This window comes from Notamacropus eugenii, chromosome 4, assembly GCF_028372415.1.
Source record: "Notamacropus eugenii isolate mMacEug1 chromosome 4, mMacEug1.pri_v2, whole genome shotgun sequence".
NCBI lineage: Eukaryota > Metazoa > Chordata > Mammalia > Diprotodontia > Macropodidae > Notamacropus > Notamacropus eugenii.
The window spans coordinates 126,852,362-126,879,882 of NC_092875.1; the positions used below are offsets into that span (position 1 = coordinate 126,852,362).

Consider the following 27,521-nt stretch of genomic DNA (forward strand, 5'->3'; position numbering starts at 1 on the left):
CTTGAGATAAACCCTTTGTGACATCTGCTCTACAAATTGTCCAGGCAGCAAGGCAGTGCAGTGGATAGAGGATCAGGCTGGAATCAGGAGGATGGGTTCAATTTGACTTCAGACATTTAACAGCTATGTGTCCCTGGACAAGGCATTTGATTCTGTTTGCCTCAGCTGTAAAGGAAAATGGAGGAGGGAATGGCAAATGCTACATCTTTGCCAAGAAAATCATAATGGAATCAGGAAGAATCAGATACAGTTGAAAACAAATAAACAGCAATTACAGATTTTAAAGCAATGTAATGGAAAGTGTATTCAATTGAAAGACAGTTCAACTTAATTAAGAACCCACTATGTGCCAGGGACCCAGAGATAAAAATCAAACTGTGACTCTCCTCAAGGAGCTTAGATTCTTCTAGAGTCAAAAGGTCATGGTTTCAGTCCTAGCTCTTCATTCCGTGTGACCTTGACAAGGTATTTAATTCCTTTCAGCTTCAGATTCTTCATCTGTAAAATGAGAGAGCAGGAAAAAATGATTGCTATGCCTATTTGCCATAGCCAAAAGCACCTTGGGGAAAACTGAAAGTTTACAGTCACTTTCTCATCAGTGTGTTTCTCATTGGTAGGCTCATGCAGCTTCTGGGAGTAAGGGTCTCTAAAAAGGAAGGTAAGGGTGGAAAATGGAAAACAGTGGCAAAGAGTCTAAAGAGTGGGGAAAATGTGTGAAGAGGGATAAGCCCAGACTCATGAGACCTGAGTTCAAGTATCGTTTCTCCTACTTCTTATACAATCTTTGAGCATAATGAAACTTAATTTTTATATGACACTTTATTGTTTATAAAATGCTTTGCAAATATTATCTCATCTTATACTGACAACAAACCTGACTACTATAATCTCAATTTTTACAATTGAGAAAATTGAGGCAGGCATGGATTGGGTCATAGTTAATAAATATCTGAGGTTGGAGTTGAACTCTGATCTTTCTGCATCCAGGTTCAACACTCTATCCACTGTACCTGCTACCTCCCCCTGTTGGTCTATTACCTTCCAGGAGCCTCTGTTTACTTATCTGTAAAATATCTAGATGATCTGAAGGGCTCTTCCAGCTTTAATATCCTATACTGTCACATAAAATGGCAGGAACAAAAAAAAATAATGTCACTTATAGATCACTTTCCTGATCACAATCCTACGAGGCAGACAAGGCAGGTATTACTGCTCCCATTTTAGAAATGAAGAAACTGAGAATAAAAAACAGCTAAGCCAAGACAGGACTCAAGGCTCCTGACTCCAAGTTAAAAATACTTTCTACTATACCAACCTTAGAGCTGATGGACTTTGTACTTCACCTGGGACTCAGTCAGTGAGGGTGCCTGCTTCCCTTGACCATATTGGCTCAGTGAAATATCTTTTGAGGCGTAGCAAGGAGAACGTGGGTCTTTGTGAACTAGAGTCCTGGGGGAATATGATGTCTGCTTTCCAATAATGAAGAGTATCAGTATGGAATAATTATTAGACTTGTTCTGTCCAGCCCCTGTGGGAAGAACTAAGCACAATGAATGGACAGAAGCTACAAAGAAGTATCCCAGAAGATAGGGATTTGCCCTTTACTAGAAGTGTTCCAGCAGGGTTTGGATGACTAATCGTTAGGTATTTTTAGTAGGATTCTTTTTCAAATATAGATTGGGCTAGCTGGTTGCTAACATCTCTTCCAACTCAGGAAGTCTGTGATCCTGTGAAAGAAAAAGACCCCTAAGAACTATTCTACTGAATCATTTTACGCAGGCATTCATGCAAATTCTTACGGATGCATCTATATTTCCTTAAGTACACAGACACCAAGGCTATAATGAAGTGGGGTTTTTACCTCAAGGTAACAGAATTTATACTTCCTTTTCCATCATACTACACCCAAGGTGAGCTCCTCCTGGCTTGCCCAGACCTGCTCCCCAATCCCAATCCCAGTAGCAAGAGATCTCCCCAGCAACCTCCCCTCTCCCAAATGAATTGCCTTGGGTGACAAAATTGTTAGCTACAGTTCTGATAGACTCATGCGTATCATCATCCTTTATCCTCAGATAATTATGTGCCTGTTCTCACTTTGCTTATGGACAAATGGAGCTGAAAATATTCATCAGTACCTCAGAGCCCTTTGGGTAAGGGCAGAATCTACTGTTGGCTGCATACACTGTTTGCCTTACCTCCTTCATTTCTGTAGTCCATGCATGATAGAACAAACGGAAAATACAGACAGAAGAGATGCAGGCAAGACATGTGGTCCTGTAAACATTCTTTCTATAACAGATTCCAAACCTGGGGCTATTGCTGTGACAGATTATTATTGCCTCTTTATCCCAAGAGCAAAGAATCCTAACTCAGGATTTAGACTGACCTTCTTATAATTATGCATTAAGCTCTCAACAAGGTGACCCTCATGGGCATAGAATACACAATTATTTTTCATTTTTCTCTAATTAAACTAAATGACATTCCATTTAGATTATATTTTATTAACACTTTTAAAATCCCTTAAACTAATGGAAGTTTTTGTCCTTGAATATATCTTCCTTCCAATAAGTTAGTAATTTGCCTTTCAGCAATTTGAGTGTTTGATTAATTAGTGACCAGTCCTGAGTTTGTTCTTTGTAACCACATCTGAACTCTGATTCATTAATAAGCCTAGGCTCAGAGTCAAAATCACGAAATAGAGTTTGCCATCAGATAAGGAAATTGGATTTTTTTCTTCAGAAAGATGACTACATGACAATTGCCAGGGAAAAACTTCAGTGCTACTCGTGAATCTTGGAAAATTCTAGAGTCCCTTTCAAGTGGGGCCCCTGGGATTCCTTTGCTAGTCTTCAAAGGACACTTGACTCATAAAGAACATCTGCTTGGCTTTTTGTACTGCTATAGAATGAGCACTGAACAGAAGTACTGAGGATGTTAACAGAGAAACAGCACTAGTCAGAGAAGGCATTTAAAAAAATCTTGGCAGCTGCTTTTTGTTTTCCACCTAAGTCCTAAACTATGATAACAGCAGAAGCAGGTGCTGTGGAGCACTCAGATCTTGGTCAAACATCAAAGATGGAGAGGTCATCCACTGCATCCCATGTCATTACCAGTAATCTTGACTTTTGTCCTGCTACTAGATGTCAATGACTCTGAAAGAGAGAGAGAGGCTGATGACTGTGCAACTCTGCTCCACCGAAATCCAATTCATGTTTTAGTCAAAACATCATCTTCCTGATGCCATCAGTCCTCTTTGAAAATAAAGGACGAACAACTCCAACGCTTCAAGACATGAGGGTGACCCTGGGTTTTCAAAAGTAAGCACTTCCAAGTTCTGCCAAGCTAGAAAGTCTTCCAAGTAGGGTTGTGGCAAAATATTGTGTCCTCTCCAAGGACAAACGTAGACAATCAATCAGTCATCAGACATTAGCACCTGCCATGTGTTAGCAACAGTAGTACCGTTGCTAGAGATAAAAACAGAAAACAAAAGGCATCCCATCCCTAATCCTGAGGTGTTTATGTTCTTTCAGGAAAATATTTTCATAAATATACATAAAATACAGGGACTGGAGATGGGGATTGGATGCGTGATTTCATTGGTGTAGAATTCCCAGACAAGTAAACTCCCTCTACCAGTGCAAGTTGGCATCTTCTTTGAAACTCATAGTCTTAGGAAGTTGCCTCAAAGCACAGTCTCTAAATTTTTTGATTGTACATAATGATTAATAGAAAATTTTGAGCATGTCCCTCTCAGTAAGATGTTTTTTCAGCACACATCTTTAATATGTGTATACTAATTTGTAAATTATATATAACAACAATGTGCAGGTATTATAGAACAATTGTGTATAGTACAAAAATTATACACAAACAGAAACCAAAAAGATGAGATTAAGATAAATTATATTTTAGCCTTTGGTACTATTCCAGCCATTAGAGAACCACTGGAGTTTATTGAGTAACAGAGTGACATGGTTAGATTTGCACCTTAAGAAAATCACTTTGGCAGCTTTATTCAGAAAAAAAAAAGGTAAAGAAGGAGGAGACTTGAGGTAGGGACATCAATTAGGAGACTATTACAATAGCCTAATTAAGAGGAAATAAGAAGATGAGAATAGAAGTGAGGGAATTTAGAGGTAGAACTGACAAAAAATGACAATTATGTGCACCATATAACATATATGGCACCTACCCATATATATGTGGAAACTGAGGTGTCAAAAATACTGTGAGAATCTGGATGAATGGAAGGATGATATCTTCAATAGTAATAGTGCTTACTGGAGTGCCTAGTACATAGTAGGTGCTTAATAAGTGTTTATTAAAATGAAATAATAGAGAAATGTGGAAAGACAAGTGGATTTGAGGGGAAAGATAAGGTTACATCTGCAATTCAAATCATAATCCATTCATCTCTATTTTTATTCCTTGTGACTCATTTTATCTTGACATCAAGTCCATATATGGGAAATTGGGACTTGGACAGCAGAGGGAAGAAACTGAGAGGTAGAGTATTAAAGGAACAAGGAGAAGTGTGGTCAAATTAAAAAACAAACCCCACAATTGGCCATCATAAGAAGCATAAGATGCCACCCCTCTTCCTACCCTCTGATTGGTGGGCTACATGCTCTCTGGGGTCAAGGTCCCCCACTATCAAGTTCATCATTCTAGAGCACCAAGAAATTTAGTGACTTGCCCAGAGTCATACAGCTAGTACGTGTTATAGCAAATATTGGAATTCAGGACTTATTAGTTCCAAGGATATCTTTTGATATATTACTATATTTACTCTCATACAAAATAAATATCATGCAATTGTTGAGAGGGGGCACTAGAAACTGAAGGAAGCAGCAGAAAGGGTTTCATGCAGAAGGTAGCATTTAAGATACTAGTCTTAAGGGAAATCAAAGTTTCCAAGAGCAGAGGAAAGGTAAGAGTGCATAGTCAATGCAAAGGCAAAGACGTGGAGTATCTTACCTAATTAAAAACTAAGAAGGATAATTTGTACTATAGAGTACGAAAAGTGGAGTAAAGTTTAAAAGATAAGTTTGGGATAGATTGTAAAGGATTTTAAAAGTCAAAGTGAAGCTAAGTATGGATGGACTTGTCTGCAACCACCAGCTAATCAATTCTTTGGTCATAGTGACTCATAAAAGAAATAAAAGTAATGATGTATGACCTTTAGCAAAGCCATAACTAGTACTACGCAATCAGGTCCTTTTGCCAGAATGCCAACTTGAAGGAGGAATATTTCCTCCCTGGTAACACTAATAACTAGAGCTGGCATGCTTTCTCTCTGAATTGATCACAGTGGGAGTCAAGTTCACCAGAGAACCACAAGGTATAAAGGATCATCACAGGAAGAAAATGTGCTTCCCTGCTCTTCCCCCTCACAGGCTAGTAACCTAGTGAGAAGTAGCACATCATTTCCACATAGAGGATTTCAGGTTACCATCCTCCAAGGATATCACAGCCCTTATACTCTTTTCCCAGAAAGCAACTCTCTACCATTAACATGACTATATGAGGCACAGCCAAGGTGACAGAGTAAAGGTAGAGATTTTTCCTGAGTTCTCCCAAATTCCCCTCCAAACAACTTTAAAATAATACCTCAAAATGAATTCTGGAGTGGTAGAACCCACAAAAGGGCAGGGTGAAGAAATTTTCCAGCCCAAGAAATTTTGGTCAACACTAAAATCACTACTGATCAGTGAAATGCTAACTAAAACAGCTCTAAAGTACTACTTCACACTTATCAGATTGGCTAACATGACAGAAAAGGAAAATTATGTTGAAGAGGATGTGGGGAAAAGTGGGACACTAATGTACACCATGTGGAGTTGTGAACGGATCTAACCATTCTAGAGAGCAATTTGGAACTATGCTCAAAGGGTTATAAAGCTGTGCATACCCTTTGGCCCAGCAATATCACTAGTGGTTCTATATCCCAAATAGATTTTTTTGAAAAGGAAAAGGATCCATATGTACACAGATATTTACAGCATCTCTTTTGTGGTGGCAAGGAATTGGAGACTGAAAGGAAATCCATCGATTAGGGAATGGATCCAAGATATTTCTGAAGGATTTACTATGAAATATGTTGTCCATCTCCAAAGAAAGAACTGATAGAGTCTGAATGGAGATCAAAGCATACTATTTTTTACTTTATTTTCTCATGATTTTCTTCTGTGTTTTTTTTTACAACATGACTAATATTGAAATAAGTTTTGCATGACTGTCCATGCACAACTTATATCAAATTGCTTCCCATATCAGGGAAGGTAAGGGGATGGGGAAAAGGAGAGAATTTGGAACTCAACATTTTTTAAAAACAAATATTAAAATTGTTTTACATGTAATTGGAAAAAATAAAATATTAGAAATGTGGAAGTAGAACCAAAAAATGAATATATGGGAAAGTCCATGTGCCAGGGTCTGTAATGGAAGATGAAGAAACAAACAAATATTATGAAGAACTTTTCAAGAGCCTCCAAAAAAAGTCAGTATATGTCTTAGTACCCAGTAATTTCAAGACAAAGTTGAGCACAGGGAAGGCAGTAAAATGCAGTGGAAAGAGCAAAGGATTTAGGGTCAGAAGATGTGAATTCAAATCCTAGCTCTCTCATATATGATGACTCAAATAGGGTGCTCTTGAATACCCTTATTTCTTGTTGAATACAATGTAAAGTATTTAGCTTGTAAAATTACATTCATCCCAATAACATCTCCTGTCACTAAAAATGTAGGGCACGTACTATAGTACTATCTCCCATCAATAAATAAGTGGACAGTGAGAATTTTCTTGGTATTTTAAGCAGGATGATCTAGATAAAACACACATGGGGGAAAAGGGAGCTTAACATTTATTAATAAAGTTCTAGTGGCAAATATTGAAAAACAGAGATATAGACAAAGAGAGCAGAATATTAGCTTTGACATGTAATATTTAAGGGCAGAAAGTTATTATTAATATTTATATATCTAATATGTACAATCTGGGATTCTTTGATTGCTTGTCTGGCCAGCAAAATGGGATCATATTTTCTCATGCTAATGTGAGTATAGGCACAGTCATCATCCAAACAGTCCTAGTCAAAAGGATTGGGACCCTAAGTTTAGTAGGTCAATCAACAGGCATTTATTAAGGTCTTACTATGAGCCTGGCACTGGGCTGGTCAAAGACATTTCCAGCTTTTGTAAAGTTTTTCTTGAGGAATGCCAAGGCTCTGTTTTCCTTTAACCCCTCTCAAGACCTTCTTTATTACCTAAAGCAGTAGTGGGGAACCTGCAGCCTTGAGGCCACATGTGGCCCTCTAGGTTCTCAAATGTGTCCCTTTGACTGAATCTAAATTTCATTTTCTGTAAAGTTTGAATTCAGTCAAAGGGCCATACTTGAGGACCTAGAGGGCTACATGTGGTCTTGAAGCTGCAGGTTTCCCACCCTTCACCTAAAATATCAAGTATTTGATCAATGTGGCTACTGGTTCCACCAATATAGATCCCAATTGCTTCATACCTTCACAAAGATCTGTAAGCTACTGTGGGTGAAAAATATCCATCACCTGCTGATCCACCATCTTGTGATGAGCCACTTTGAGCTTAACTAAGCCCAGTCCTTGAAATTTGCTACTTACCATCCACACTTTTGACCGTTTTGACTTGGCAGAACTTGTTGGAGCTTATAGGGTATTGACAAAGACTTTCAGAATGAGAATGATAGTATGGTACTTTAAGGTTTGCAGATAACTCACTTTTTCCTCCCAATAATGCTGGGAGATAGATACTGTTATTAATTCTATTTTATAGATGAGGAAATTGAAGTTAGGAGCAGTTAAATAACTTGCCCATGATTACACACTTCATAAGTGTCAGAGGTGGGATTTGAAGCCAGGTCTGTCTTGTCTCCAGGTCTAGTGACCTATCTACCTCTCCACCTGGCTCCCTATATGACATAGGTTTCTACATAATGAAGAGAAGAGAGATCATAGTAGAACTTAAGTATAGGCAAAAGCCCACCACAAACAAGTAGACAGATTATGATGCCTGAATGGACTGAAACATTGCACCAAAGGAAATGACAAATAGAAATATAGGAAGTGATAGAGAGCGAAATATGAAGAACCAGGAAAACAATATTCATACCGACTGCACAATGCCATAAACAGAAGAAACACTAAAATGAAACTGAACAATATTCAATAAATATTAACCAAGGTTGGCCTAGTAGAAGAGAAGAAAAAAAGCACCTTTGCCCTTTCACTGAAGAGCTGTGGGACTATGGTTATGGAATGCCTCATATGAGACACACCTGATGTGTTGATAACCTTAAAATTTTTGGTGTTTTCATCTTTCTTTCAAGGGAAGTCTCATTGAAAGGAAGGTGTTTATTCAGAATGAGTATAATATGAAAACTTAAAATAAGATCTTATTCCTTGGGATAAATTTAACAACAGAACCCTAAGAACATGATGGGAATGAGATCCCAAGGGCCTATAGAACCTTCCAGTTACTTTGAAGATGTCCTTCTCTCCTGCTTGCCTTTCACTTGGAAAATGCTCAAGGCAAAGAAGTTAAAAATATCACACTAACAGAGCCTAAAATCTTCCAGTTAGACATTTCCTTTCTAAGATGGGCTCTGTCAGCAACCACCTAGAAATATAAGGCCTGGCCCCTTCCCTCCATGCTTATCTACCTGTGACCTAGTTTACTGATCATGATCTCACCTATAAATTATCTATCCTAATAATTCCTTCTCAATGATATCCTTGGGGGTGGAGCCAACATGGTAGAGTAGTGAAGCACTCAGCTGAGCTCTCCCAACATTTCTCCGCAAACAACTTTAAAATAATGTTTCAAATAGAATTCTTTAGTGACAGAGTCAACTCTGGGATACCACCTCGCACCTATCAGATTGGCTAATATGACAAACAAGAAAAATGACAAATGTTGGAAAGGATGTAGAAATATTGGGACACATTGCATTTCTCTAAACAAAAGTGATTTAGAGTATTTTTCCATGTGATTACTGATAGCCTTAATTTCTTCTTATGAAAACTTCCTGTTCATCTCCTTTGACCATTTATCAACTGGGAATGGCTCTTATTTATATAAGTTTGGCTCAGTTCCATATATATTTGAGAAATGAGGTCTTGTCAGAGAAACTTGTTGCAAATTTTTTTCTGTTTCCTGCTTTTCTTCTAACTTGGGGTACATTAGTTTTGTTTGTGTAAAAATTTTTTAAATTTCATGTAATCAAGATTATCAGTTTTACTTCCAGTGATGCCTTATCAGGCCAAATCTTGCAAGAACCAATTACCACAACTACTAGGTGACCCTATCTGATCTCCCTGGGGAAGTCAGAGAGATCTGTGGGCATGCTTTCCTGTTCAGTTCAATTAGGGTCTAGCATTTAAACTTGCCTGAGAGAAGATAAAGCTGTTGTTTTCTAAGTGGCCATTAAAAAGTATGTAATTACATAGGTACAAATATGTTTATGGCAGCTCTTTTGGCAATGTCAAAGCAGTAGAAACTGAGGGGGTTGCCATCAATTGGGGAATAGGTGAATATGTGTTATGTTTTATGACTATAATGTTGTTCATATTTCCTTCACAAAGAGGACCTTGGCATCAGAAAGATGATCCATGACTTACAATTGAATTAGATCTAAGTGAGGCAGGATTGTGCAAGGTAACCAGTCTCACTTTCTCCTCCAGAGCCATCTGGGTCCAGTGGCAAGATACAGATCAGGATGACTGGAGATGGTCTCCTGTGATTGAATACTACAGTGCTGTAAAAAATAATGAAAAAGGGATGGTTTTAGAAAAACCTGAGAAGGCTTGTATGAATTGATGCAAAGTGAAGTGAATATAACTAGGAGAAAAATTTATAAAATAGCCACAGTATTTTAAAGATGTACTTTGAAAGACTTAATAACTGATCAACACAACAATAACCAACCACAACTCCAGAGAAATCATGATGAAACATGCACTCACCTTCTGATATAAAGTTGATCGAGTGGAGATGGAAACATGTTATGACGAGACATAGACAGAGAAGGAATCTGTTTTATTCGACTAGACATATTTGTAATGGTAGAAAAAAGTGGTCAATTAGCTCAATCAAATCAATCTATATAATTTCTAATATTTCTCTTAGAAGAGGTATCTTGTGAAATGATAAACAGGAATGTGTACCTGAATTAGGAGACTTGGGCTACGGTTGTGGTTTTGCAATTAGGTGGCTGTCTCCTGGGGAAGTCACTTGATTTCTCAGGCCACCAGTTTCTTTATTGACTCAAGCATTTGCCTTTTTGACAAGACCCTTCTCATCCAGAAGAAACTTTCAGCCTAGGACTCCACTTTCCTGACTGATGATTCACTCAATGGGAACACTGTTTCTGGAATGGCTCCAGCCTTGTTTTACCTCTCATGCCTCAACTCACTTTTCAGACGTCTCCTCCTTACCATCCAGGTTCTTTTTATTCATTTCCCTTTTCTTAAATAGAGAGTGTTGGGATTACCTTGCTTGCTTGTTTTTGGATCTCCAGTTTAGAACAGTGCCTGGCACTTAACACTGGAGCCATCAGTAAAGTGAGAATAATAACATAGCATCCACCCTTCCTACTTCACAGAGCTGCTGTAAATGTTAATAGTAACAAGAGCTCACATTTCTATAGTACTTCAAGGTTTGCAAAGTTTTCCCTCATAACAATCATGTAAGGTAATTCACATATTATCTTCATTTTATAGACAAGGAAACTGAACCTCAGGGCTTGTCCATGGTTTTCCAACCAGAAGATGTCTAAGGAGACATAAGCTCATGTGTCCCTGGTTCAATTCCAGCCTTCTTTCTACAAGGTCATACCACAATAATGTATATTAAGTGCTTTGAAAACTGAAACATGTTTTACAAAAATGTCAAGTATTAAAATTGGAAGTAGGCTAAATCTATTAACCAACTGCTATTCAACACAGTATATGCAACTTTCCATGAAGAATATTTCTTTCAGTCTTTAAATTCAGATTTTTAAAAATCAAAGTTAGGACTCCACATGTGTAGGCATTTGTTAAATTAGAAGAGACAGAGGAGACTTCATATCCAATAAGAAGAATGAGAAACACTAAAAATAGGAAAAATTGCAAATTATTATTTTTGGTACACTTAATAGAAAGTAGCTGGCTGCTTTTGAGAGGTTGAGGTGTTGGATGACAAAGATGACTTTTAAAACATAAAGCAAACTAAAGGGAAAATATTTCAGAAGCTCCAGGTATTCCCCATAATGTCAGTTAAAGTTTTTAAAATATATATATTTTAATTGCTAATAGCTATTTCAGACTAAAAAAACATGAAAGCTGAATATAAATATAGAAATAATTTTGCATCTCATCCTTGAAATTGAAAAGGTTTATGATAAGGTACTGGCATTATTTATTTCCATTGTTAAATAGGGTCCAATTTCAAGCTGATTATCTAATATCTGGTATCTGATCTGAGCATCACCAACCTATTTTTTTTCCTAATCCAATTTCCTTTTTTATTTGCATTTGTAATAGCTGCTTTGATTAAGGAACTAAGGATAGAAATGATAATGCTCCATAATTAAGTATCTGGGTTAGAAGTTTGCCTTTTATTATTACATACCATTCAGAGACCCAGATCACAAATCGAGATAATATGAAAAATTACAAATTATATTATCGATGTGTTAGAGGATTACTGAATTAGTCAAAATTTCACATTTTTGTCCATGCCCAATGCTTGATACTCAGCAAAATTTCCTAAATAAAGCTTCAGTAGACGACCATGAATCTAATCCATTGAGTTATAAGAATCGGGCAAACAGTTATAAGATTACCAAAAGATATGTTTAATGAAATATATTACATTATTTCAGCATGGATCCAGTGAACTTATATCCTCTATAAAAAAGTAAGTATCTAGAGGAGGTATAAAAACTCTAAAAACTACAGTCTGAATGAGCTGCCGGAAATACTATAGATACGGAAAAAATCTGTCAAAGGCTTTCTTGATTTTTTTTCATTTATTTTAAATTAACACTTTCAGGCAATATCTAGAAACTGAAAGTGAAGGGAAAAAAATGAGTTGCTTTTAGTTTCAAAGTCACAGATCAAAACCATTATTTGGATATTCCAGAGGACAAAATAGCTCAGGACTGGAATCATCTATTAATTTCCAGCTTTACTTTGCTCATGCAGAAATAGCCTTTGAATCTCATCAACTGAAAGTTCATATTGACAGAAAATTTAAAACTGATTGAAACTTGACACTGTGGACTTATAATCATTTGAAAGATCTGTGATTTCATCAATTAAATGCACTGATCACAATCCCTTTAAAATCTTATTAGTTTCATGGTTGCTCTGACCAACAAAAAACTGTTGTTTGTTGGTCATCCTTGTAGTGATGAGGCATTTTATGTCTAACCAAGTAAAAATAGGCCCAGCGTCCATCAAATCCATGGTCCAATAGAAGAAGAACTATTTCTGGAGTCAAAAGACCTAAACTTGAATCCTGACTGTAGCACTTACTGCTTTTGTGACCATATTGAGTCAATCTCCCTGAACGTGCCTGCTCATCTTTAGAATGATGAAGTTGGATGGCGTTTGGTATCATTCTAGAAATACTAATTATAACAAGAAGAAAAGAAAAGAAAAACAGAATAAGTACAGGCAAAGGAAAGAAAATTCTTACCTTTTGTAGATGACATAATAGTTTACTTAGAGAATATTTATATTCAACTAAAAATTAATTAAAACAACTTCAGTAAAGCAACAGGATGTAATTAAGCCACAAAATCATTAGCTCTTTTGTATATTACTAGCAAAACCCAGCAGGAAGGGACTAAAAGAAAAAGAAATAAATTTCAGTCAGTTTAGCTATAGAATATATTTATAAGACATCTGGGAGTCCAGCTTCCGAGACACACAAAGGAATTTTATGAATACAAGTATAAAATACGCTTTAAAGAAATAGTCTATTAAAATTAGAGAGATATTAATTGCTATGTGCCTCTATAACTAAAATGGCATTACCTGCATTAATTGACAGATTCAGAACCGTACCAAACTACCAAAAAGTTACTTTATAAAACTAGAAAACAATAAAAAAAATTCAACTAGAAAAAACAAAAAGTCAGTATTCTCAAGGGAAATAATAATTACAATACAGATAAAAGTGGAAAGGAAATGCTGGAAAGGAAGGAGGTTTAACAGTAATAGACCTCAAACTATACTTTAACCCAGTTACCACCTTCTGCAGAAATTCTTTCCCTGTCCCTCCCACCCACCACCACTAGTGCTCTTCCTTTGAGATTATCTTCCATTTTTACTATATGTAACTTGTATGTACTTAATTATTTGCATGTCACCTCCCCTATTTGAATGTGAACTCACTGAGGGGAGGAATTACGCATAATTCCCCCCTCATTTTAACCTGGGCTCTGAGAAATTGACCTGGGGTGTTCTGGGGTTTTTTCTCCTCAGTTTTAGGTGCTAGTGTCAATTGATTCCACCTGATTGGAAATTGAAGTCATGGTGACCTTAGGGTTAGGATTGCAGACAAGATGTTGTAGCCAGGCAGCCCAGCAGAGAAGCCTGGAGAAAAAAAGAATGCCTGATACTCAAGCCGGAGTTTGGGGTAGGGGTGGGGTGGAAAGAAAGAGTAGATTTGGAAGTGGGACAAATGCTCTAGAGGAACTGAGGGAAGGAGAATTTTGCTTCCCACATATTGGAAGAGTGAATTTGTATATTCGTGATTATAGAATTAAAATAAATTTTGGAAAAACTAATCTTCTGTTAGTAGCTAAATGGAACTGGGCTTCACAGGCTTGGGGGAGACATTATCCTAACTTACCTACAGGTTTAAGGCATGTCAATCTGTTTTAGCCTGTCTCCCAAAACAGTTTTGCCAAGGTGTGGCCACTGTGCCTGCTACAGCTTCTTGGAGTCACAGATGAGAATTGGATGAAGATGAAAACCAAGGGTAGATGAGCAGCTCTGCAAACGGCTTGACAAGATATAGCTACAGCTTAGCTTGGAATGACTTGTGGGAACTGATGAGGAGTACTGAAAGCAGAACTGTGTTCAGTTTATACACTGAGTGTTGGTGTTGCTCAGTCCTTTCCAACTCTTCATGACCCATTTTGGCATTTTCTCAGCAAAGATACTGGAATGGTTTGCCATTCCATTTTGCAGATGAGGAACTGACTTCAGGCACTGTTCCACCTAGCTGCCCTTATACAGTGATGACAATATTGTAAAGGAAAATAATAATAAAACATTTAAGAACTATGATCAACACAATGACTGGCCATGATTCCATATGACTGATGATGAGGTCACAGATACATCAAATGATCAAAGTATTATAATACTTTATATACCAACTGGTACCCTCTGCTATCCTAAAGCACAAGACTGGGGATATTTCTAGAGATACAAATACAGCAATATATAAAAAGAAATATGAATTCAAGTGACAATTAGGTTTTAATAAACAAGAACTGTGGTGATTATATCAGAATCCCATATAACAAACCACACTGTATCCATTATTGGAAAAAAAAGTTACTTCTTTCCTTGTATCTCTGTTAATGGCTAAAATTTATGTAGTATTCTAAGATTTATAATTCATTTTTCCTATATTATCTTTTATGATCTATTGTAGCATTGTCTTTATATACACTGTTAGAGATGGACACAATCTTTTAGCAACAATCAATCAGCCAGTAATCACCAAATACCTATTCTTCAGCCACAATATTACAAACCACAGTTGTCTTCATTTAAATGCTATAGCTAAGGGGTAAATGCTACTGTCAGTGTAGAATGCCTTAGAAAACAACCCAACTGAATCATCATGTGTCTTACAGGAGTGCTAAACCCTTCTGCCAACCACTGCCATGTTATAACTTGGAGTTCAAGTAAATGCATTTTCCTGCCTCTGGATTCCTTTGGTAGCTGGGCCAGCCACACCTAACATGAAATTCAATTCCTTGCTTGGGGAGGTGAATTTCTGGGAACCAGTCAAAGGGAGGGTGGAGAAATTAAATGCAGTCTGAGACCTGCTCCTCCAGGCTAAAACCAGACATAGAGTTAAGCAAAACTAGCCAGATCAGAAGCAGCTTTACTTGGATACATAGCTAGTTTGGGCTTGCTCTGTTTCTGCGGCTTAAGGCAAAATAAAGAACCTCACAGGTCACAAGCATTTCTGTTTCATAGTTTTTTAGATGGATTCATTTTTCTCAGTATGCCTGGATATACACAATATCCTTATGTTTTCAGTTGTTATTGCTCTAAACCTATAATGTCATCCATGTAAGGATCTCTGAGTACAGGAACTCCTTTCACCAGTGGAGATCAGCATCTCACTGTAACTTCCAACCAACACCCACATATAATATTATATTGTATTGTATTGCATTATGTTATTATATTAATTATATTATATTATATTACAGTCTGACACAGTATTTGAATATAAGTCTCCACTATACCACACTGCCTCTTGTCTATCTGCCCTATAGGTACATTATGTACGTTTGTATATTTGTGTGTATATTAAATCTATATTATATTCATATAACAGAGAGAAACAGAGACAGAGAGAGTAGAAAACTAGCCTTAGAGTCAGAACTTAGGTTCAAGTGTGTTTCCAATGTTCTTTGGCTTGGCTTGATGGCTCCTGGTAAGTCCCTTAAACCATCACTGCTTCAGGGAATTCTCTGAACCTATAAATGAAGTTAACCTGTACTGATAGAATAACTTCCTCACCACGAGTTCCTTACACTAATAAATCATGAGCACATTCTTTTTTCTTTTAATGTTATCTATGCCTATATTTATTTGCTCCAGAAGAGACTTTTTGTTACAGTTTTCCTCATGCAAATAGAAAATGGCCATTTCTCTCTCTGTTCCACTCTCACTCCCATAGTCCCTAGTGGGACTTATTGAGAAAAGCATTCAAACTGTCTTCTTTTCATCTCCCTCCAAGTCATTAGGCCATCTGAGAGGGCTATAGTGGCATGAATAATTGAACCTGGGAAAGTTTCCTTTCACAGTGCCTAGTTACTCTGCATTTGCCCATAATTTTCTATATCTCCGACTATACTGAACATACATTTAGAATCATCCATTCACTCCAAAGCTGACTGGCTCTGAGACCTTCTCTCACCCTAATTTTCCATCAAATTCAATCAACAGTCAATAAATGTGGATGTGCCATCAGGAGACATCTGGAAGAAGTAGATAAATGCATTCTTATACTGATGGATACACTGTTAACTGAAAGTTCTGATTAGAACAATGCTCAAAACCATTTGTTGTTATGCAAGTGAGTTTACCCTCCCACTCCTTCACTTTATAATTCACTTAAGATTTCAAAGATGAGATCAGATGAGCAGTCAGCTTCTTATGTCCTCAAGGAAGCAAAGCAAAGTCACCACGCCCATTTTGTGGATGGGAATCAAAGTAATACATGAAATATTGTATGCCTAAATATGATGAACAATAATCAACATTTATACAACTTCTCAACATTTGCAAAGTACTTTACAATATACTCTCATCCAAATTTCACACCAAGTCGGTGAAATATATACTACGTGTATTGTCATTCCTAGGCTACGAGAAGCTGTGACTCGGTGGTGACAGAGCCATCAAGTATCAGAAGTGGAATTCAAACTCAGGACTGCTTAATTCAGATGTCAACCGCTCCATCCAGTACATCACACTGGTTCTCTGGGCTAAGCTGGCTACTCTTGCCTCTATGAATTGTGTACCTCAACCCCTTTTAAACATAGAGGCCAGTAAACTGCAACAGAAACATGAAGCAACCAACACAAGCACCCAAGGCATGAGAAATTGTGCTCTGTAGGTATGACATGTTTGTTTCTCCTGGCATATCACTTGGACAGCATAAACGCTTAAGCTGAGCATCTGACAGTGTAGCAAGAATGGGACATCTGGAGCCAATCATACTTTTTCAAGTTGGCATCACCTCCACACAAAGATGCAACAAGCCCATATGTTTCTGACTCCATGTCAATTACAATATTCCCCTTTAGGAGCCATTTCATCTTCCTAAAATCCTTATTTGCTAAGGCCTATGCAGAGTAGGTATCTCTGCATCAGTGGGATCAAAAGGATTCCTGCACACTGCAGATTAATTTAGAAAACTACAAATTAACATTATCTATTCTGCTTAGTATTATTACTTATTTTATTAAGCATTTCCCAATTACGTTTTGATCTGGTTCAGAATGACACTTGAGAGCTTTGCTGCCCCTGATTTTGACACCGCTGCTCTAGATCATCTCTGATACCTTGCAGTGGCTTTAAGGATGCTTGTGGAATATTTTTTTAATTTTAAAACAAATTTTACTGATGCAATTTGCATTTGTATAATTGCTATTTCCAAATGGTTGCATCCTGCATTATCTCCCTAACTCCTTCCTTAGAACATTTTTAAAGGATTTTTTGTTATTCTGAACTTAACAAACATGAACATTTCCATATACAAAGAAGAGAAAAAGAGTGACATATATTCAGTTTGGGTTTGTGTGTGCATGCTCTATTTTAATAAACAAAAATAATTACACATGTTTTATCAGGGGAGTCCTACTCATAAATCCTTGACAGAAAGAAAAAATGATACACATCCAGCAATGTGTTGAAGCCAGTTTGTACTGGCCTGAAGAATTGGTTATTATATTTTCAATGGGAGTATTTACATCTTGGAACTATGCAAATGCTTCAAATCAGGGGTTGATTTTTTTGTTGACTGTTTAGACTTAACTGATCTATAAAATATTAATAATGAAGATTAAATTGAAAAAAATTATTCTGCATGCATTTTTTTCAGAGATCTAGTTGTTAAATATTTACTAACATACCCATAACACATTTATCCATTGCATATTTTCTTCCACTGAGTCCAGTGTGGGACAGAAGCACACGGAATATTTAGGAAGGAAAGGGACATCCATGTAGCCAGCCATATCAGCTAAATCAAGCCTGGCAATCAATAAGTAATAGGCATCTCAGTCAGATTGCTCTCACATCATAAATTCAAGGAGAAGGAACATGATATAGTGGATAGTCAACCGTGAAGACCTGGGTTCAAGTCTTGCCTCTGACAAATACCAGCTGCGTAAAACTGAGTTCCTCAGCAAGTCAATTTAATCTTACAGTGCTTTAGGCAACTCTTCAAGACTATTGTTTGTAGAGAATGTGTCAACCTCCATTGGTAGAGAAAGTTTCATCATTTGGCACTTCTCTACTAATGAAATCGCTGTATCAATTATAAAGGCAAGATAGTTCCAAACTCGTTCTACTTGTCTTTATTCACCTCTGAACTCTCTTCTGTTCTCTTCTGCAGATTCAAAAAAGATTTCACTGTCATTTTTTCCTTCCTTTTTTTTTTTCTTTCCTTCTTTTTTTTTCATGGAATTTCAGAGTTGTAAAGGACCTTCAAGACCATCTTGTCTAACGCATGCCTGAAAAGGAATCTACAACCTATCTAGGCAACCTTCAAGAACAGGGAAGCTACTATATGAGAGGCGACTCACTATACTGTTAGGACATATTTTTTCCCCTTGACAGCACACCTAAATTTATCTCATTGCAACTTCTATTCATTAATTACTCTTAGTTCAGTTTTGCTCTCCACAAAGGGGTCATGCAAACCAAATATCACCCATTTTTCAAGTGGCAGCCCTTATAATAATTGAAGGTAGCTGTTATGTTCCATTCTCTCAAGACTTTCTTCTTCAGTTGTTGGTTGTACTTCCAGTTTCTTTAACAGATCCAAATGTGGCAGGAATACTCCAAACCTTTCACTATCCTTTCTGCCCATTTCTGAACAGTTGCCAACTTAATACTGTTCCACAATAAAGACAACAGGGAAACTGAAGAGGATGAGTAGCTGACCTCTAGACTATCTTTTTTTATACTCTAGAAATCAATAAATTAATTGAGCAAGAAATACAACGTGCCCCTTGTAGAGGGCTTAAATTGTTTACCTGCGCTGAACCTCCTTTTTAATTCTGTTACATGAGTCTTTACATTACCATTTAAGTAATTTTATGGAAATTTTAGAGGTGGTGTGATGTGGTGGATGAACTGCTGGACCTAGAGACAAAAAGGCCTATGGGTTTGATCCCATCTCATGTTTGCTAGCTGTGGGACCCTGTCATAGACAGACTGACAGAGAGATAGAAAACATTTGTTACGTGCTTACTATGTGGCAGGCACCGTGCTAAGCAAAGGGAATGCAAATAGAAACAAAAAAGCGAGTCATCAGTAATATTACATTCTAAAGACAGAAGGCAACATCCGCATGGGATGCGAACAGGGAGAGAACAGGGAGGGAACAAGGCAGAAAAGTTATGAGACTCAGGAGTGAATCTAGGAATGAAAAGAACATGGATGGCTTGGTCACTTCTTGAAATGGTGGTCCAGACCAGAGCAAGGCAGGGCAGAGGCATCTCTAAGGTAAAAAACATGACTGGCTAGAAGGAAAAGTCCAGAGAGTGAAAAGTAGAGCCATTTTCCTTCAGCTGCTCTGCTTGGTTTTGATTCTAGTAACATCATGCCTCCCCAAGGATAAGTTCAGCACCTGAAATCATGCAGATTGACTCATCTTTGACATTCAGCATCTCGGCACCCAGAGTTGCCTCTCCTCTGTGATTGAAGGGCTGGAGGGTAGAGCAATATATCCTCCCAAAGCCTTCCTTTGTAGAAGGCTCAGCACTTTCCAGGTAACTTCATTTCCCATCAATATCTCTGCTTGGTTTCAACTCTATAAATGTCATACCTGCTTCCCCATTTTTCAGCTTCCTTTTGTGTACTGTCTTCCCTCTTAGACTGTAAGCTCTGTGAGGGTGGGGATTTTTTCTTATTTTTACCCCTAACCACTAGCACTGACCAGCACATATTTATTTTTAATAGATATTTAATATTTAGAGATTTAATAAATAGATATTTAATGAATATATTTAGATATTTAATAAATGTTTATTTATTTAATAGTAGATATTTAATAAATGTTTATCAACTGACTTACAGGAGTGAAATGAGAAATGAAAGCTTGGGCATCTTTTTAAGTGGTGGTCACAAGGTCAGAGAATTACCAACAAGTGAAGACAAAGTTGACAACTCACTTAATCCAGGGGACCTGTGGCCTTGAGGCCACATGGAACTTTCTAGGTCCTTGGGTGTGGCTTTTTGACTGAGTCCAAGTTTTGCAAATCTTTGTTCTGCAAAAGTTGAGTTCAGTCAAAAGGCCACACCCAAGGACCTAGAAGGCCACATGTGGTCCTGAGGCTACAGGTTCCCTATCCATAAATCTCCCTGAGCCTCACTTTTCTCATCTCTAAAATTAAGTTAGATTCAAGGACTTCTACAGTTCCTTCCAGTTCTAAATCTATAATCTTATGAGCCTGTGGCCATAAAGATTATGGAGATTTTTAAAAATCCCTAGCAAGCTGAAAGTCAAGGCATCTCTTTGGATCTGCCCACATGGTCACGTGGCATGCTGTTTTTCCCATTTCCCCACTAGTAATTTCTTGCATTCTTATCACACCAAGACTTTTTCCTATCAATGGTACCACCATCTGATTTGTATACTAAGCTCAAAATGTTACTCATCTTTAAATCTTCTATCTCCTTTGTTACTCCTAATCAATGCCACCTAATTCTTATTTTTTAATGTCTCTTATTTATTCCTTCTTCATTCTCATTATCAACAATTGTCCAGAGTCTCATCACCTTGTGCCTGAACTAACTGCAACAGCCAAAGAAAGTGGTTAGAGAAACTATAAAAGCTGCATTCTCTACCCTCTCCTTATTCCAGACCATCTTGCCTAGTTTTATTTTTCTATAATATTGTTAATTCCTCCTCCTAGATTAAGATCAAATTTGATTGTGGAGCACAGGAAAAATATCACTAGATCGGGAGACAAATGTCCTGATTTCCAAAAAGGGAAAAGAATGGGGTCTGCAAACTAAGGCCTGGTGAGCTTGACTTGGAAATCTGTCAAAACTCTAGAATGTCTTAAAGAGATGGTCATGAATATCTAGAAGAAGAAGTGGACAGCTAGGTAGCACAATGGACAGAGCACTGGATTTGAAATGAGGAAGATTCATCTTCATGAGTTCAAATCTGGCTTCAGACACTTCCTAGCTGTGTGACCCTGAGCAGGGCTCTTAACCTTATTTGTCTCACTTTCAACATGTATAAAATGAGCTGGAGAAGGAAATCTCAAACCACTCTAATATATTTGTCAAGAAAATCCCAAATAGGTCCATGGAGTGTCAGACAAGATTGAAATGATTCAACAACAGAAGAGGAACTGGTGATCACAAGGAGCTAGATTGGCTTCATCAAGAACAGGTAATCCCAGAGAAACCTTGTTTCCTTTTTCTGACAGGTTTAGTAACCTGGTTGACTGAGGAATGCTGTTAACTATAATTTACTTAGATCTTAGCAAGGCACTTGATAAAGTCCTTTGTGCCATTTCATGAATAAGATGAGGAGATATGGAATATATACAATTTAACAGATTAAGCATTTCTGCACAGAAATATCACAAGTAATCACAAATAGAATAAGGTCCACATGAAAGGAAGTCTCTAATGGAATAACTTCAAGGATCTTTGCTTGGCTTTCTGCTGTTCACCACTCATCAATGATATAGAAAAAGGCAAAGATAGAATGCCTGTCAAATGATAAAGCTGGGAAAGATAGATAGGCATGCTTTTCCTCTACATTTTCTCCTCTTCCTAATGTCACTACTTCTGTCAGAGTAGCATCTTTCCTTCATCCTCCCAAGTGTACAACCTCAGAGTCATTCTTGCATCTTCATTGAATGCAATGATGAAAAAGCATTCTCCCTCCCCGCCCCACCCCCATCCAATCAGTTGCCATCAGAAACTGATTTAGTTTCTACATCTCTTATATCCATCCCCTTTTCTTTGCTCACATGGCAATTACTTTCATTACCTTCATACCCCTGGACCACTGATGTCATCTGTTGATTGATTTCCTTGTCTTCAGTCTTCCTCCTCTTCAGTCCATTCTCCACATATCTGCCAAATTTATTTTCACAGGTCTAACCATGTTATTCTCCTGCAAGCTTCACTGGCTCTCTATTGGCTCTAAGATAAAATATGAAATCATCTATTTGTCATTTCACAATCTGGCTCTAGTTTCACAAAAAATATCTACTTCCCCCACCATCTCTGTTCTTCATGCACTCTATCTTCCAATCAAACTGTACTCTTTGCCCAAACACACTGTTCCATCTCCCATCTCCACACCTCTGTTCATGCCTGTAATGCGTACCCTACACACCACTGACTTTTGATCTTCTTGGCTCCCTTCAAGGCCTTTCCTATTTCCCCATTTGTTAGTGTTCTCTAACTTCATAGCTTCTCCCACCACATTAATAATTTTATATTCAGTTTGTATACATTCTGTACTTTTTTGTCCATTTATATATTGTTCCCCCCCCCCCCCAGTAAAATGTAAGCCCCTCAAGAGCTGGAGTAAACACATATAACTTAGTCTCCTCAGTGCCTACCCCAGTACCTGGCACTTAGCAGGCTATTAAAAATATTCATTGCATTATAGTTCAGTTATGGGCTGAACTAGACAGTATCCAAGGTCCCTTTGAAGTGTGAAATTCTGTCATTCTATACTCTAGCACTTAAAGCTTTCCATAATATTGTTATCTTTCCAATCTTATCTCTTCAGAAAACTTCAGAGACAAAAAAATCTGCAATATTTTCTGTCTCCCACACATATCATGGTTATTTTTGCCTCTGTTCCCTTCACAATAGTATTCCTTATGTTTCTGTCTCTGCCTCTTTGTGTCTCTGTCTCTGTTTCTCTCTGTCTCTGTTTCTGTCTGTCTATCTGTGTGTGTGTATGTCTTCCCCCATTTCCCTTTTTCTTCACTCATCCAAATTCTTCCCATCCCTAAAGGCCCATATCCAAATCTAAGTCCTTCACAAAGACTCTGTTGATGATTCCTGCCCACATTGATTGCACTTGTCTGTGATCTATAATAGCACTTGTCTGCTACATCATCCATCTTAGCACCTGGATATATACTTACTGATCTCTATTATATTCACATGTGAAAAATCTTATTTCTCCAACAGTATTGTAAGCCCTTTAGGGTACACAAAATCTGATTTATGAATAAGCATGTATAGTATTTTGGTTCACCCCTCTCTCCCCTCCCACTACCCCCATGTGGATCCTGCATAAAAAGCAATCTTGGGTTAAGGGTTCTATGGGTTTTCCTTTACTCAAAACCAGTCTCATAGTTTATAAGTCACTATAGATATGCTTTCTGTTTATAGCTTCTGTGTTTATAACTCCTTCTAGATATGCCATGAGCAGACAGGTGGTGCAGTGAAGAGAGTGCCAGGCCTGGGGTCAGGAAGACTCATCATCATGAATTCAGATCTGGCCTTAGACACTAACTGTGTGACCCTGGGCAAGGCACTTAACCCTATTTTTCTTCATCTGTAAAATGAACTGAAGAAGGAAATGGCAAATCATTCCAGTATCATTGCCAAGGAAATCCCAAATGGAGTCATGAAGAATTAGACACAACTAAAATGACTGAACAACAACAAATCGATAATACTTAGTTCTGTGATTCAGCCATTCAGCATTATTAGCTCAAAGGAAAGGCTTTTAATGATATAGCATGTTAATCACTCAAATAATCAATAACCACATCTGTAAAGCACCTATTATGTGCCAACTACTATGCTAGATGCTAGAAATAACAAATAAAAAAATGAGACAGACCCTCCCCTAAAGAGCTTACATTTTACCAGAGGAGACATCTATACAAATAAGCATAGTGAGAAAAGTAACAATTTCTCCCAAAACCTAGCACCTAGCCTCTCGCATATATACACCATCTATGGGAAGAGTGGACACATGTAAGGAAAACTCATGAACATGTAGGGAAAAAGAGTTACCAGGGTAACCCCTTCAAGGGCACACACATAGTAAGCATATTTGACCAAGACACATATCCATGAAGGGTATGTATAGAACAACTTATGTCCCTAATACTTCAAAGCCATAAATAACTTCTGATGATGCCAAAATACTGTTTCTACCAGACCTGCCGATGCTGGTCTAAAATATCTAGCTGCTGCTGGGCATGTGGGTGTGTCAAGTTGTCTCTATTGGGAATTATTCTGTGCAAGTTTCCCTTGTCTGCCTCCTGAGAGAGTTCCACTGGTCTTTTGTTCAGTGCTAGTCACCAAGAGGGCCTGGCCATTAGATTGTGGAGTTTCCTATTTCTGGTATCTGTCTTCAGGTGAGTTCTCACCCAGAAACCATGTGTTCCCCATTAGAAGAATGGGCTCTGTCATATATCTTTTAGCTTTAAGTTCTAGAAGTGTGTTGCCACAGCTCTTTTTCATTTTCTTTTGGAGGTGATCAAAGTTAAGTGATTTATCCAGGGTCACACAGCTAGTAAGCAGCTGAGGCTAGATTTGCTACAGCTCTTTAAAAAAAGATAAACCCTCTCTTATCCTGCCATTAGTATGGGGAACAAAATCCTGATTTTTTCTTCTTTCTCCCCAAAGAAGGTCTGTTATTAGAATCTTGGCTGAAATAGGCAACTCCAAAATAGGTTTCTCATCCCAGTTTACAAGATATAATAGACCTAACTAACTTGAGCCTATACTTTTCAGAACTATTTTATAACCTTAAATTCTTTCTCTCCAAGGACAGTTACAGTATCAGATTCTTCACTGTGACTTACAATTGGAGATTCTTTGTGCCTCTCTACTTTTTTTTTAATAATTATTTTATTTGTTTTCGGTGTTCTACAATCACTTTCATATATCTTAGATTTTTTTCCCCTCCCTCTCTCTCTTTTCCCTCTCCGTCCCTACTCCCTCCAGAGATAGCTTGCAATCTTATATAGATTCTACACATACATTCTTATTAAATGCAATTTAATCTTAGTTTGAACAGAAAAATTAAAATGAATGGGAGAAACCATAAAACAAAACAAAACATAACATAAAAGAAAATGGTCTGCTTCATTCTGTGATCCAATTCCATAGTTCTTTCTCTGGATACAGAAGGTATTTTGCCTCAAAAGTCCACTGGGAATTTTTTAGGTCCTTGCATGTGCCTCTCTACTTAATGTTTGATTACCCAACTACACCATAACAGTTATGTTTAGAGCACGGTTCTTAAGGTCCTTGGACCTCCAGGTATATGTGGATAGATTTCAAAAAGTCTGTGTACTTGGAACTTTTAATACTTTGATAACTATTTTCACTATGATTGTTTTCTTTTGTAATCCTTTGTATTTTATTTTATGTATTTAAAACCTTATTCTGAGAAGGGATCCATATACTTCACTAGAGAGTATAAAGGGATTCATGTCACAAACTCCAACTGGGCCCTCACTACTGCAAGGAAATCCTTCTATACCTCCCTTATCAACTCACTATCTGACTCTCCATAGCAGTTCTTCCAAATCTTTTCATCCTTATTCAAACATCCCATGGCTTCCCCTCTTCCCACTCTTTCAGATGAGAACATTTCCTCATATTTTACTACAAATTTAGGTCCTTCACCATGAATTCTTTCCCCCTCTTCTTCATCTCCTACTCAGGTGCCTTCGACCCTCTTTCACATGATTAATTAGCTTTATTCCTTACCAAGGTAAACCACTCTACTTGTTCAAGTAATCTCATTCCATCCTGTCTTTTTCAGTATATTGTTCTCTGTCATCCCTGTTCTTTCACTCATTTTCAATCTCTCCCTCTCTACTGTCTTATTTCCTACTCCCTACAAACATGCCCATGTCTCCTCTATTAAAAAAACCTTCACCTGATCCTTCCATTTCTATTGTCTTATGTCCTGCCATTTGTATCTAAACTCCTTGAAAAGTCTATCTATAGTATGTGCTTCCACTTACCTCTCATTCTCTTCTTAATCCCTTACAATCTGGCTTCCAATCTTATTATTTCTCTGAAACTGCCTATTTCTGAGTCTGTCCATCTTACAAACTGCTAAACTAGTTTGTCAGACAACCAGGAGAGCAAAGGTCCTCAAATTCATGCCATAATGGTAGGAATTGTGAGTGTTTAGCTTGGAGAGGACTTAGAGGAGACAAGATCACTATCTTCCAGTGTTCTGATTGGAACAGGAATTAGAATTTTTCTTCTGGATCACAGAGAACGGAACCAGAAATAATATGCTGATGTCTGTCATTCAATAAGCATTCATTAAGTTCTTACTATATACTAGGCACTGTGCTGAAAGCAAATGGACAAATTTAGACTTGAAGCAAAAACTTCTTTATAATTAGAGCTATTCTAAAGGCACTGGGATACATCTCAAAGTGGTAAGTTCCCCATCACCAGAAGCTTCAAACAAAGTCTGGATGACTGCTGGCTGGGTATCTTGCAAATGGAATTTCTTATAGATATAGGTTGGACTAGATGACTTCTGATATCCCTTCCAACCCTGACATTCTAGAGTACTTGAAAAATTTGTTCTTTAAGCAAATATTGCCCTTGTGACTTATTTTCTCTCTTAATTTGCTTAGTGAGTTATTTAAAATAATATAACATGCTTTATAGAGAACTTTGAGATTTTTTAATACACCTTCATACATTTTCTGTGTAATTTGATCCATACAACAACCTCACAAGGTAAATAAATGCTATGGGCATTATTATCCCCATTTTACAAATAAGGTAATAGAGATTACTTCATAACAGTTAAAAAATGGAAGCAGAACTTGAGCCCAGATCTTCTCTACCCTCTATCCAACATTTTATCCTCTGGTATATTGCCTTTAATATTTCACATCACATGTTTTAGTTTCCAAAACTACATTTTGGAAGTTTTGCTATATAGCCAACGCACATGCACATGTACACACACCTACCTTTATATAAGAAATGATGATTTGTTTTCCCTGTGCTTCATCCCTGAATGTACCTTGTTATGACTGAATTATGCAGAATTCTCCCTTTATTAATCCCAAATCATGAGCCTTGATTAGGGTTCCTGGAGATCCTACAACTAGCCAGAACAGAACTGTGTCTTTTTTATATGCCGCATGGCATCAATATATGGGATAAACTGGCAGCATGGGCACAAAAAAGTTAAATATTAATGATCTCTCTAGCCCAAAGACACTCGGGTTAAGTTTGGAAATTTGAAGTGGGTTCTAACACTGGGCAAAATCCATTAGTCCATCCCTGATTTAGAGTTTATAGATTTTCTTCTTCCAAGGATCTGTAATATAGATATCTCAATTAGAGCCTCATGGGGAAATCTGCAATAAACTGCACAGAATGCTAGGAATCCAAATGGGAAATTCCTAACTCCTTAATTAAAGTTGCAGGGATAATGGGTTCTACATGAACCAGATTCATAAAAGCACAGTAACAATCACAGATTTACAGCTGGACAGCAGATTCACGTCATCC

General features: G+C 37.5%; 1 long non-coding RNA gene across 1 annotated transcript; it reads right to left on the minus strand.

Moving 5' to 3' along the window:
- Positions 1-286: 286 nt before the first annotated feature.
- Positions 287-27,121, minus strand: LOC140500569 (uncharacterized). Its single transcript, XR_011965791.1, has 4 exons — positions 26,975-27,121; positions 22,027-22,181; positions 9,654-9,790; positions 287-498 (listed from the first exon to the last, which is right to left on the minus strand). It is a non-coding gene; the product is annotated as an uncharacterized lncRNA (long non-coding RNA).
- Between the last annotated feature and the right edge of the window lie 400 nt (positions 27,122-27,521).